This window comes from Nerophis lumbriciformis, linkage group LG28 (assembly GCF_033978685.3).
Source record: "Nerophis lumbriciformis linkage group LG28, RoL_Nlum_v2.1, whole genome shotgun sequence".
NCBI lineage: Eukaryota > Metazoa > Chordata > Actinopteri > Syngnathiformes > Syngnathidae > Nerophis > Nerophis lumbriciformis.
Genome location: NC_084575.2, coordinates 8,348,503 through 8,361,282, shown reverse-complemented (window position 1 = coordinate 8,361,282; position 12,780 = coordinate 8,348,503).

Genomic DNA, 12,780 nt, shown 5'->3' with positions numbered 1-12,780 from the left:
CATTTTGGTCCCGTGTTTTATTCTGATGACAATGAGGTAAAAGGCATAGTGAAAGTGAAACTAAGCTACTGCCTCTCGCCTGCACGTCAATTTATCGTGTGGTAGCCAAAAGTCACCAGTAGATGGCAGTACAGTATTGTAAAGTCCTACATATAGTACCATTGAAATGTTGCTGGTCATATTAATAAAACGCAAAATCCTTTATTTTTGACAAAATACCTCTAGTAGTGATACAAATGTGCTCTGGCAAAATAATCTTATTTCCTTTGTTTGGCTTGAAAGAAGCTATGAAAATAAACATGACAAAAAATGAGTAAATCGCCGCCATTTTAGTTTAAAAAAAAAAAGTTCTCAGGAAGAAAAAAAGGTTGGAGATGATGTGAAAGGACCAAATCCTCTGTTTAGGAATAATACCAATAATAATAATAATAATCAATGTTATTTATAAGGTGCCTTTCTAGAGACGATACAAACATTACAACATTGAACAATATACAACAGAAAATGTCAGTTTAGAGAAGAAACTAGAAATAGCTCCAATTAAAGTGAATAAGCATTCTGGAATAAGTGTGCTCTTGATTTGAAAAGGCTAAATGAGTCCATATTGTGGAAGTCTTGGTGTTCCAAAAATATGGAGGGTCAAATGGGACAAAAACTAAACAAATAAATACATATTTAAATAATTACTTAAATGTGATAATTCATTACAAATGGATTTAAATACATAAATGTATTTTATCTTTCAAACTCAGCCATCAAAGTCAGTGGGCGGGTCCTAACATCTGATTGGTTCCACCGACCAGAGAGAATAGCGGTTGATATCTTCGTCCAAAAGTGAGGAAATTGTTACATCTTTGTAACTGTTTTGGACTTAAATTTGCTTGTTAACTGTATGTGGTATATAAGTTCATGTCCTGTGCCCTTATTTGGAGTTTTTCACTTCCTCGTGCTGTTCACAGGCTTCCACACCAGCTGCCTGATATGCAACCGGGACACACCTGTACCCACTTGACAATCAGTCTCCTATTTCAGTCCAGATTGTCAACCAGACAGCGTCGGATCATTGCTTCGCGTACGTGTGATGTTTCCGGTACAAAATTAGTTCCGTCTCTTGTGCATTTACTTCTGCACTCGCCTTCTTTTGTTTTCCTTCACTCCTATTGTGGTTGAGTTTTCTATTCTTTCCTCCCCTCCATGTGAGTATTTTCTCTGCATCCTTGGGGTCACGTCGCTAAGCTGCATTCCAGCACCTGACAGAAATAACTGTATTATATTCCTCTACTTTATTTGATACATGCGGGTCAGCATAGGTCTTACTTCTACATGTTGCACATCTACAAGCAACTGCCAAAAAGTATTTAAAAGTTTGTCCTTCAAAGATGTCACGTTTTCAAATACTTTTAAAGTTCCAAAGATATGAAGATATGACGGGGCGAGGTTGTGGATAATCTTGAAAGTAAGAATGATCTTAAATTGGCTACGGTCTTTGACGAGGAGCTAGTGGAGTTGCTGCAAGACCAGGGTGATGTGCTGGACTAAGGGGGTTCTGGTGAGTATCCGGCTGGGGGAGTTGAAGGATTCAAGGAACTTTGTTTAAGACACATAAGATGGCAGGAAAACTAATAACCAAGGTTCTGGATTTAGCCCAATGAGTACCACATAAAAGTATAGGCATGGGTCATTAAAGCATCATTTAATACAGCCAAACTTCCCTCTCCCACCAGCTTGGACCCAGAATTGGATTCAAAAGGACCCCTTACAGGCAGTACACCAAACAAATGGACCCAGTTCAGGGACGTAGTAACAGCAACTGCACAAGCTGTGTTTGGCAAGAAGCAGAGAATTAATCAAGACTAGTTTGATCAGTACAACATGGCTGTGCAGGCGCAATTTGATGAAAAAAGAAGAGCCTATATTGACCCGTGGATCCCAACATGACAGATTCAAAGACTGTCAAGCCAAAGTCCAAAGAGAGCTTTGCTCTATGCAATACATTTGGTGGGAGTCAAAAGCTGAGGAAATCCAGCATTACGCAGACTCTATCAACTTCAAAATGCTCTTCAGCCGTCTCAAAGTCATCTTCGGTCCAGCCAAAGGGGGCACTGCATGTCCTATCTCTGTCGATGCATCCACCAAATTAAAGAGCAAATCTTGGATCAGTGGGTGTTGGGAAGAACTCGTTAGTCAGTTCCTCAACAGACCACCTGCTGTTGACCAAGAGGCATTACAACAGATACCACAGAAGCCAACTAAGGCGTGCCTGTACCTCCCTCCTACTGGGGGAAAGTGAGAACTGCCATGGACCAGACACGCTGTGGTAAAGCAGCAGTTCAGAATGGCATACCTGCCGAAGTGTACAAAGCCTTAGGACCCACAGCCTTCAAGGCATTTCACGACATCCTGTTAACCATTTGGGACAAAGGAGATACGTAGCCTGACCTTGGAGATGCCACCATTGTCATATTATGTTTAAAAAATGACAGAAATTCAGACTGTGGTAACTACAGAGGTATATCGCTTCTCTCTATTGATGGAAAGATTCAAGCTTGTGTCCTGCTAAAATAGACTAACAGATGGCATTCATGAGAATCACAATGTGGTTTCTGTCCGGGCAGAAGCACTGTTGACCTGGTATTTGCGATATGCCAACTCTCAGAAAAGTGTATTGAGCAACAGATGGACCTGTAGGTCTTTGTTGAACTAACCAAGGATTTTGACACAGTGAATCGTGAAGCACTCTGGTCTATGTTGGCAAAATTGGGTGGCCCAGAAAAGTTCACAATAATGATAAGTCTCTCTCACGATGACATGATTGGTCAGGTCCTCTCAAACGGGGACTATACTGGCAGCTTTGGGATCAGTAATGGTGTCAACCGTCAACCTCTTCTTCATGTAAGTCATCCCCCATGCTGTCAAGAACCTTGGCATTGGCGTCTACTTCAGATAACAAGACGGATCCGTGTTTGATCTGAGATGTTTCGCTGCAAAGACAAAGACACAAGAAAAAATCATTTTCAAGGCTCTTTCGCTGATGACAATGCACTTCATGACTCACAAGGAGGACCATCTCCAAGTCATTAACGACCGTTGTGAGACATGACATCAGACCAGTGATGTTCTTGTGGGTCATGCAGCCCTTCGAGGCATCTGTGCTAAAAGTCTTTATCAATAAATCCGTATACAATAGGGGCCTAGATCTTCTTGCAAAATAACACATTTCGAGTCCTCAGTGTCAGCCAATCTGGGTCATGGCACCAATTGAAAGAATAGACTTTTATTTTTGTTAAAACACCACAAAGAATCAGACCATTAGTCCTAAAAAACAGACATTTTATTCTACAAGGTCACATGCAAAGGATACAGCGCTGGTTTGAATCTGCTAGTACAAACAGAAATGTCTATCTTACAAAAGGTGTGCATAATTATATTGTACAAGTAGTATGACGGCTGGCACCACCATGGTGGAGACTTGTTTTGGACACAGCAAGCCTGTGAAAGGGCACACTGAACCATATCATCATCATCACTTCTTAAATGTTAGCAGAAGTACAAAGTGATGTGTTAGTACACAATTAAAAATATTGGTAAGAATGGATAATAAATATAAACTGTTGTGTGGATGTTGTTTTCCAGGATGTGTAACTAAGAAACATATTTACATGTTTGCTATTGAAGTAATTGAAAAGTAACTAAAAGTGATTTGGGGTTTGTATGATTGTCATTTAGTTGGAATCAAAACAAAAAAAAGTATAGTCAGATGTTAATGAAACTGTCAGGACATGTCAGAAATGGGATAAGGAACAAGTGATTAGATTTTGGTGTTGATCCTGATCATCATTTGGATTCTGCTTTCTTTTGAGGGATTCTTTACTACTGGGAGGTTTGGCCTGGTGGAGGTCTGCGCAACACTTTTCTATTTTACTGCTGCTGTTCTCACCAGCACACTTGTGTTTGTTATGTTGGTACTCATGAGAGAATCTTTCATCACACACACTGCAACTCAACACTTTTTCTCCAGTGTGTCTTCTCATGTGACTTTTCAAATCTCGACTTTGTGCAAAACTTGAACCACACACTGAACAGGAAAAAGTTTTTTCTCCAGTGTGTATTCTCATGTGTCATTTCAGATGACATTGGTATTTAAAGGTTTTGTCACAGTCAGAACATTTGAAGTGAGTGTTGTCAGTGTGACATGTCTTATCATCTTTAGAGTCTTCATCATCAGTGTCAGGAGAGTGTGACGTTGTGTCCTCACTATCTGATAGTGGAGCTAAGATCTTGTCTGCTTGTGATCCTCCACAGTGGTCTCCATCAGCTTCTGTTGTCATGTGTTGTGTTGAGCTGCTGCTTGGAGGCTCCGCCTCTCTCTTCTCCTCACTCTCACCTTTGACCTCATCATCTGGTTTTGATGCTTCTTTTGAATTCTGTGAAAATTGTCTCCATTTTTTCACTGACAAAATTGTGTCAACTAGAGCCAGTCTATCTCAGCCTTCATATGACCCTTCTGTTCCCCTGCATTTCTCTTCTGTTTTCCATCAGTTTGAGCCGGTGTCCTTTTCTTTTTTAAGTGACACAGTTAGTCATATGAAGCCCTCTGGTTCTCCTGCAGATGCCCTCCCACCTCGCCTGTTTAAGGAGGTACTTGCTACTATTGGATCAAGTGTCCTTAACATTATCAATAGTAGCCTCTCTTCTGGAATAGTTCCAGTAGAGTTTAAACATGCAGTGGTACGACCTCTACTTAAAAAACCCAGCCTCGACCCCTCTCTCCTCTCTAACTTCAGACCTATCTCTAATCTTCCATACATTTCCAAAATATTAGAGAAGGTTGTCTACAGTCAGTTGCTGCCCTTCTTAGAGGATAATGGTATCACTGAGCTGTTCCAGTCCGGTTTTAAAGCCCTCCACAGCACAGAGTCAGCGCTTCTAAAAGTTTTTAACGATATCCTCCTGTCCACTGATTCTGGTAAATATGTTGTCCTGGTGCTTTTAGATCTGTCTGCTGCGTTCGACACAGTCGACCACGCCACCTTAATCACTCGTCTTGAGAACTGTGTGGGCATTAAGGGCGCCGCCCTTAACTGGTTCCGGTCGTACCTAACCGACAGGAGTTTTTGTGTAAAAGTAGACAGTTTTATGTCGTCCACAGCTCCTTTACCACATGGGGTCCCCCAGGGCTCAATCCTTGCCCCAATTTTATTTGCGCTTTACCTTCTCCCCCTTGGTTCTATTTTTAGGAAGTACAGTATTGCATTTCATTTTTATGCCGATGATTGCCAGATTTATTTTCCCATGGCACAAAATAACACGGTTCAACATCTTATTGACTGCCTGCACGACATCAAAGTCTGGCTTTCAGCTAACTTCCTGAGCCTAAATGAAGACAAAACAGAAGTTATGTTGTTCGGTCCAAGTCGCTCTCCCTCCCCCAACGTTGACCTCGGCACTCTGACCCCGTATCTCAGCGACTCTGTCACAAACCTGGGGGTAAAGTTTGACTCAGATTTTAAATTCGAAAAACAAATCAGCAGCGTCGTTCAAAAAAGCTTTTATCAATTACGCCAAATAGCGAAAGTGAAACCGCTTCTATCAAGACATGATCTTGAGAAATTAATCCACGCTTTTATCTCGACTCGTCTAGATTACTGTAATGCCCTGTATGTTGGCATTAGCCAGGCCTCCCTCGCCCGCCTGCAGCTCGTGCAGAACTCTGCTGCTCGTCTGCTAACACAGACCCGCAGACGTGAGCACATCACCCCTATTTTAGCGTCCCTTCACTGGCTCCCTGTGCGTTACCGAATACATTTTAAACTCCTTTTATTTGTTTTTAAATGTCTAAACAACCTCGCGCCAACCTATCTCTCCGACCTCCTTCAGCCTTACTGCCCCACCCGATCCTTAAGATCAGCCGATCAGCTGCTGTTGACGGTCCCTGACACAAGGCTGAAGCTTAGAGGTGACAGAGCTTTCGCCGTTGCTGCTCCCAAGCTCTGGAACGACCTACCCCTGAGTGTTAGACAAGCCTCCTCTCTTCCTGTTTTTAAATCTCTCTTAAAAACATATTTTTATTCCATGGCTTTTAACACTGAGTGATATCCATCCTGCAATGGCGCCCCATAATACACCTGCTGTGATCCTGTTTTTATGTTTTTATGTTTTTATTAATTCTATTTTAATTATTTATTTTTTATCATGTTCTGTTTGTGTTGTGTTGTGTTTGCTCGATACTCGTTTTATCTTTTAACCTGCTCATTGTACAGCACTTTGGCTACCCCTGTGGTAAATTTTAAATGTGCTTTATAAATAAAGTTGATTTGATTTGATTTGATCTTCACTCTTCACAGGGACACCAGTCACTGGGAACTCCACCAGTCCTTCAATATGATCTCCCTCCTGACTGATGCTGTGTTCCTCCTCTTCCTCTTTAATGTGGGGGGTCAGTGAGTCTTCCTCTTCCTTTTTACAGGGAAGGGTCTGTGTCAAAGAGGAAAAGGAGAAGCCAGAGGGTCCGTGGTGCCTGGTCTTCCTCTGTGGTGGATCCTCCTTCAACATCCTGAAGCTACTCTCCTGTTTTTCAGGCAGAAGTTGTTCTTCACAGACGTATGCAGGACACAAAATGACAAACATGCTTGAAAAATGTCCAGATTTTCTCGGTCTGCAGGTGTACCTAATGTTGTGGCCCAGCAGCGACTGCAGCACAAATTTCATATTTCATTCATTCGCAACTCCTCCAACACAAACATTATTGTTTTTGCACTTTTGGCTTCTTATTAAATAACTTTTTCAAATACATTCAATCTAGCACGTGGAAACTTTAAGTGTGGGCTTTAGTTGATATAACACTCCCGTCAGGGGGTGCATTCTACGCCGGGGGTGCATTATCCGGCACAACACCTGGAACCTGACGCTACAAGGTGTGTGTATGTGTGTGTGTAAGGGGGTTTGGCGGGGTTTGGAGGTAGCGGGGGTTTATATTGTAGCGTCCCGGAAGAGTTAGTGCTGCATGGGATTCTGGGTATTTGTTCTGTTGTGTTTATGTTGTGTTACTGTGCGGATGTTCTCCCGAAATGTGTTCGTCATTCTTGTTTGGTGTGGATTCACAGTGTGGCGTATATTTCTAACAATGTTAAAGTTGCTATACAGCCACTCTGTGTAAACTGTATCGCTGTTGATGAAGTATGCTTTGCATTTACATGTGTGTGCGTACTAAAGCCGCTCACATCTTGTGACTGCGCGGGCACGTTGTTCGAAGGGATGAAAAGCGGACATGACATCAGCTCGTAGAGGACGTTAAAAGCAGTGCCTGCAAGGCACGCCCCCAAGACTGTGGAATACGAGATATAATGACTGATGAACACCTTTGTTCGATAATGAGGGTTGCCTCAGCTCAAAGCCTGATCCCCGACATTAATGAACTAGCATCCAAGAAAAGATGCCAGGTATCTGGCTTTGGCACATCAGATTGGATCAGTGTGTTGCAAACTGAGCGGTTTAAAGTCCTGAATGGTTGGTTTATTCATTATTTTACTGGTATTTTCAAATGTATTAGCCTGTGGAAAAAGTTAATGTATATATGTACCTCAGACGGCTGCAAATAGAAAAGAGGCATTACATTTTTATTTAAATTGTATTTGATATGCCATTGATATTTTTTTAATTATTATTATTATTATTTGAAACTGGATTTTGCATGTCACTATAAAGTTATATAAGCCTTGCTTGTTCAATATTTAATGCAAAACTTGTTTGGGTCCCTATTAAAAGGTTAATTTGTTCAACCTTGGCCCGCGGCTTTGTTCACTTTTACATTTTGGCCCACTCTGTATTTGAGTTTGACACCCCTGGTTTACATGTACTTAAAATAACAAGTTAGTATATGAATTGGCCTGAAAACAAACACACTGCTGTTTACAACATTATTCACAGGAAAAGAAAACCACTTTTTACAAGGGGTGGGCAAAATGGCCTAAAATCTATATTGCCATAAATTCCCTTTTGCCCGAGTGCAGCTGGGATAGGCTCCAGCGCCCCCTGTGATTGTATTGTCAGTTATTGATGTATAAAGTTGGAAAAATATGAGGTTGTTTACAATGTAAATCTGTATTCTGTATTGTTGTCTGTGCTATGGCGCCATCTTGTGGTCAGGTTTGCTCACTGCGAGTGCTGTGGGTTGAAAGTGTATTTCCTTTTGCTTCGTGCCTTGAACCCCAAGTATGGTTACGTCATTTATCTCGCCAAGCAACGTTTATAAGTGTAACCGGGGATTTCCACTGGATGTGAAATGGCGGCGCCACAGCGACAGACTCGTTCCCTTTTTTGTTTTGAAGTCAACATGTCAGTTTCCACCGCCTGACTTCTATATTTAGTGGTCGACATAACAAGGCGGTTCAATTGAGCTAAAATCTGCTCGTGTGGGACAAGAAGTCATGCATAAACACAAAATAAATGATCCAGTTTACTTTCCATCCATCCATTTTTTCTACCGCTTATTCCCTTTGGGGTCGCGGGGGGCGCTGGAGCCTTTCAAAGTAGAATATTCTGTTTAAGGTGGATGGCATTCTACACTTTGAAAATATCTAATGGACATGAAGTCCACTTGTCAAAAGGTTTTCAGACCTAATTTTACCTTCTTGACACAAATAGACGAAGACATGCTGATTCTAAAAGGCCCAAAATGAAAGAATCATACAACAGGCATATCCCCCGGCAGCCATATGGGGGTATGTGTCAAATACCAGCTGATACGAGGCCTTGAATAAAAATCATTCTCCTACAGTTTCAAAGCAATGTGTACATTAAAATTCAGCGTTGTATTAAAATGACTAGTTCCACCTCCAACATGAACACTAACACTACTAATACTACTGTACACAGGAAAACGTGTGGAGGAGAATTGCAAGTAGCCGAAACAAAGATTGAAAATGACTGACAAAAGGCTCAATTTGTTAATGTACCGTATTTTTCAGACTATAAAGCGCACTTAAAATACTTTCATTTTCTCAAAACTCGACAGTGCGCCTTATAGCCCGGTGCGCCTAATGTACGGCATAATTCTGGTTGTGCTTACCGACCTCGAAGCAATTTTATTTAGTACAAGGTGTAATGATAAGTGTGACCAGTAGATGGTAGTCACACATAAGAGATACCTGTAAACTGCAATATGACGCCATTAAACAACAAAACGTTTTAAGTTCCATTGAAAATAAAGAACATTACACACACAAAAATCTGTCAAAATGTTTTAGTAGGACTTTAAAAGCCGCACGGCTTGATGGATTGTCGGACCATTACGGCTACCGTAGTCAGAGATACAAGTATTACTATGGTGTGTGTATAAGGACCACAAAATGGCACCCATTAGCAGACATATTATCTGGCATTTTGTTTCGCAATATTATGCAAAACCAACTTTTCTTACCTTCTGGTACCTGCTGATGTGTATTTGGGATCTGCAGAAGTCCTGAAAATGTGCGCACGTCCGTGCCGATGCCATAAGCTTCTTCTTTTTCCCTATCTTCTTGTGATGGGAGATTCACCCTCTGCTGTTGCTATTTCTAATACAAAGTAGTGTAAAATGATGTCAGTAAAGCTCTAAAACATACCGGTGTAGTGAGTTTACATTATTCACCCAAGGAACTTTAGTTATTAGAGACTTCCGGTCGGACGCTTTTTCACGGGACACATTTCCAATGTTGTTGTTGCACTAGTGAGCCACGGATGAGGAGATGCTGCTCCGTTGTTGATTGAAGTAAAAACTATATGTCATTAAAACAGTTAGCTCCATCTTTTGACACTTCTTCCACTCCCGTCCTTGCACGCTACACCGCTACAACAAAGATGACAGGGAGAAGACGCTGTCGAAGGTGAGCCACGTAAATAAGACCGCCCCAAAATGACGCATCCGGAAGCGACTGTTAGAAAGTGTAGGTATATATATGTATTTACATATTTTTGCTCATTAGCGCATTAATTTCAAAAACACATCACAACGTTCGTTTTTTTTTAACAAGATTACTGAATATTACACACTACAGAATTCATGAGAGCCAACAAACAAACAAAAAACATCACTTACTGTACAAGGTCTGCTGTGACTATGACACAGACTGATATAATCTTGTTATATTCCCATCTAGATAAACAATGATTCATAATCGTCGCACAGAAGAGAGGGGTGAAGCCAAGCATCTTTTTGTGTCGTTCGCCATTGCCGGGTCTAAATTGGCTGTCAAACGGTACCAACTTGTCAAAGTACATTTTCATCCTTCTACTATCCAGGTGAGAGGCATAATTCATGATCTGGAATAATCTTTCACCAGCACCGAGGCGAGGAAGGAGCTCACCAGCCGGTGATGTCAACATAGACACACAAGCTATAAATAGTTTGTCTGCGTTAGCACTTATAATAACAATATCATTAATACTTGGTTGGTATTCAAACCACGAAATGCAAATGGAGTATTGTTGGCACTTTTTGGATGGTTATAGAGGACCTCCCATTGGCTCCATTGCAAGTGGACTTTTTTTTACAAACCCCGTTTCCATATGATTTGGAAAATTGTGTTAGATATAAATATAAACGGAATACAATGATTTGCAAATCATTTTCAACCCATATTCAGTTGAATATGCTACAAAGACAACATATTTGATGTTCAAACTGATAAACTTCTTTTTTTTTTTTGCAAATAATCATTAACTTTAGAATTTGATGCCAGCAACATGTGACAAAGAAGTTGGGAAAGGTGGCAATAAATACTGATAAAGTTGAGGAATGCTCATCAAACACTTATTTGGAACATCCCACAGGTGTGCAGGCTAATTGGGAACAGGTGGGTGCCATGATTGGGTATAAAAACAAATTCCCAAAAAATGGTCAGTCTTTCACAAGAAAGGATGGGGCGAGGTACACGCCTTTGTCCACAACTGCGTGAGCAAATAGTCAAACAGTTTAAGAACAACGTTTCTCAAAGTGCAATTGCAAGAAATTTAGGGATTTCCACATCTACGGTCCATAATATCATCGAAAGGTTCAGAGAATCTGGAGAAATCACTGCACGTAAGCGACATGGCCGGAAACCAACATTGAATGACCGTGACCTTCGATCCCTCAGACGGCACTGTATCAAAAACCGACATCAATCTCTAAAGGATATCACCTCATGGGCTCAGGAACACTTCAGAAAACCACTGTCACTAAATACAGTTGGTCGCTACATCTGTAAGTGCAAGTTAAAGCTCTACTATGCAAAGCGAAAGCCATTTATCAACAACATCCAGAAACGCCGCCGGCTTCTCTGGGCCCGAGATCATCTAAGATGGACTCATGCAAAGTGGAAAAGTGTTCTGTGGTCTGACGGGTCCACATTTCAAATTGTTTTTGGAAATATTCGACATCGTGTCATCCGGACCAAAGGGGAAGCGAACCACCCAGACTGTTATCAACGCAAAGTTCAAAAGCCAGCATCTGTGATGGTATGGGGGTGCATTAGTGCCCAAGACATGGGTAACTTACACATCTGTGAAGGCACCATTAATGCTGAAAGGTACATACAGGTTTTGGAACAACATATGCTGCCATCTAAGCGCCGTCTTTTTCATGGACGCCCCTGCTTATTTCAGCAAGACAATGCCAAGCCACATTCAGCACGTGTTACAACAGCATGGCTTCGTAAAAAAAGAGTGCGGGTACTTTCCTGGTTCACCTGCAGTCCAGACCTGTCTCCCATAAAAAATGTGTGGCGCATTATGAAGCGTAAAATACGACAGCGGAGACCCCGGACTGTTGAAAGACTGAAGCTCTACATAAAACAATAGAAAACAATTCCACTTTCAAAGCTTCAACAATTAGTTTCCTCAGTTCCCAATCGTTTATTGACTGTTGTTAAAAGAAAAGGTGATGTAACACAGTGGTGAACATGCCCTTTCCCAACTACTTTGGCACGAGTTGCAGCCATGAATTTCTAAGTTAATTATTATTTGCAAAAAAAAAAAAAAAAAAGTAGAGTTTGAACATCAATTATCTTGTCTTTGTAGTGCATTCAACTAAATATGGGTTGAAAAGGATTTGCAAATCATTGTATTCCGTTTGTATTTACATCTAACACAATTTCCCAACTCATATGGAAACGGGGTTTGTAGATTTATGAGTTAGAGTGTGATTTAAAAAAATATATATATCCATTGTCAGGTCTTTTATAATGATTGTGAACAACAGAAAACATTCCCCCAAAAAGGAGCAGTTCCCCTCTAAATTCCAATGATTAGATTTAAGACTTGAAGTGTATGAGCATGAAGTGATGAAGCCTACTTGGATGAGTCTTCTAAGACTAAGTGAACAGTCCAGTTGTGATGGATTGAATGCCCTGAGAATAAAATGATATGTGCTTACTTGGACTGTGATGAAGCTGTGAGGACTCAGGTGCTTTGTCTTCATGCTCTTCAGTCTTCACAGAGACAACAGTCAGTGGAAACTTGCTGACACATCCTCCTCCTGCCCTACAACACACTCTCCCTCCTGAGTGATCCACACTTCCTCCTCTTCCTCTTTAATGTGTGTGTGTGGGGGGTGGGGACTTTGGATCCTCCTCTTCCTCTTTAATGTGAGGGGGCTGCTGGATATATGTAGGGTAAATAAGTAAATAAGATAAAGAGAGAATATACTGTAAATAGCGACTGAGCATTTTTTGGGAAGTTATTTTTATACCCAAGTGAAGTGAAAAGAATTATATTTATGTAATACTTCCATATTTCAAACAATCTAATCTATAAATGAATGAA